Source organism: Arachis ipaensis, chromosome B08 (genome assembly GCF_000816755.2).
Source record: "Arachis ipaensis cultivar K30076 chromosome B08, Araip1.1, whole genome shotgun sequence".
Classification (NCBI taxonomy): Eukaryota; Viridiplantae; Streptophyta; class Magnoliopsida; order Fabales; family Fabaceae; genus Arachis; species Arachis ipaensis.
The window spans coordinates 106,775,435-106,777,542 of record NC_029792.2 but is presented as its reverse complement, the minus strand read 5'-3'; positions in this window follow the sequence as shown (position 1 = coordinate 106,777,542).

Here is a 2,108-nt window from a genome sequence, read left to right as displayed (position 1 = left end):
CTTATAAAATGAGATAAAATTCTAATTCAAATAGCCAAATATCATTATTCTTTGAATTTCTAAAACTTTAAATTGTGAATAGAAAAATAATCCATAATTATAGAGTTTGGATAAAAACCTTAATTTATTTCAAATCCAATTAATCAGAACTGTCTTTAATTATCTTTAATCAAATAATTTATGAACTTAAACTGTAAATAAACATATATAATTAAAAATTAGTTCATAATAACTTTTCAAAAGTTCTGGGTCTTACAGTGCCCAACACACTTACCAGGGTAAAGTGCTCTCACATTCTTAGAATATAGCTCCCGCCACGCTCTTGGGATATAGTGTCCGACATACTTTACAACAGAGAAAAAACTCAAACATACTCATCACTACTCATCCCCATTTATCATTTTTCATTCAAGTTCAATTATTCTTATTCATCATGGCCAATATTCATCACAAAAACACAATGTTGTTAAAAACAGGATCCCGCATACGCAAGCCATGTTGCGCGTATGCGGGGGTGTCATTTACCCCACTTGCGTATACGACCACTGTCCGTGTACGCGAGCCCCCTTGGACAGAACAGATAACTCGCGTTGCGTGGCACTTGCCCACATACACGAGCATATAATTTTCCCTCTCGCATACGCAGGCATACTCCCACGTACGCGAGAACGTTTGAACAGAACCAAACGGTCGCGTCGTGTGTGCACTCGGGTACGCATGCCCCTTAAGAATGCTAAAAAGCTGTTAAGTGCTGCAGAATTTTCTTTTACACAACAAATTTTTGACGCACATAACATTTTTTTTAGAAATCATTTTTAGCCTGTCTTTCAAACGGCGCAAATTTCACGGACCCAGTTTTCATACGAAATAATTTCGGGAGTTCGGAAGCCAAGTTATGGCCCTCCGAAATTTAGTCAAAAATCAATTTTTCTCAAAAATCACAAACCTCTATGTTTACCAAGTTTTCAATTCAAAACCAATATCTCAAGCTTCTAAACAACACGAAACAAGCTAAACCATATCTCAACCCTTCTCAATCACTCCATGGCACACTAATATACAATTTCATTAAGTTCAACCCCACAATTCATGTCCAATACCACTTTATGCTCAATCATCAATGTATCATTGTCATTCTCCAAAATCACCATTTGATCAAACATCAACCACATTACTCAACACAACATCATAAGAAGTTCAACATTTGCATCAATTACTAACCATCAGATACTAGTATAATCCAACCTATCCTATGGTTGTCTAGCATATGTTTTTGCATGACATTACATATTATCTACAATAAATCAAAAGCATACCTTGGTTGATTCCTCCCTAGCTCAGAACACCACAAGTTATCATCGTTCTGCAAATGCTCACCGCCTCAAATAGTGCACCAAAAAGAAAATTCAGTTACTGTAGCCCAAATTCAGCTTACCAACACCACCAATTAGCCTACAATTCTATCAACATGCCTCAAAAATCCATAATTCATATCTAATACCAATAAACACTACTCAATCAATAGGGTTTTACTATACCACAGGTTTTTCACAAGGGTTAGAGTTCTCTCACCTTACTAATGCGAAATTGAGGCAAGACCCAACATTTTCTCAAGATTAATATGTTCCTAAACATTAAAATTCAACAAAATCTCAACACTAAGGCTCAAGGATTTCGAAATTATAGGAGGAGAAGTTGGGTAAGAAAATGTGACTTACCAACTAAACTGTTCGGTGGGTTTTATATAGCTCGACGCGGTGATCGCATGACCGCAGACGGTGCAGCGATCAGAGCTCCGAATTAAAAGTTATCTTGATTTCAAATCAAACCAAGGGTTTGTGATTTTGGACATGCTATTCTCTCCTTTTGGCCGAGCTTTCAGCGTGTTGCATATCATATAGCAGAGAGATTGTGCTAAAGCTTAATATTAGTGGAATTTGGGTTGGGCTTTGGACCTTTTTTTTCAGTTCAATCGGTTTGGCCTGTCGGCCCAATTTTGGGCCAATTTTTTTAATATTAATGTCGAAATTCGTATTTTTAATATTTCTACCTCATTAAACTATAAAATTTGATTTTTTAATTTTTTAAATAAAAATTAATTTATTGAT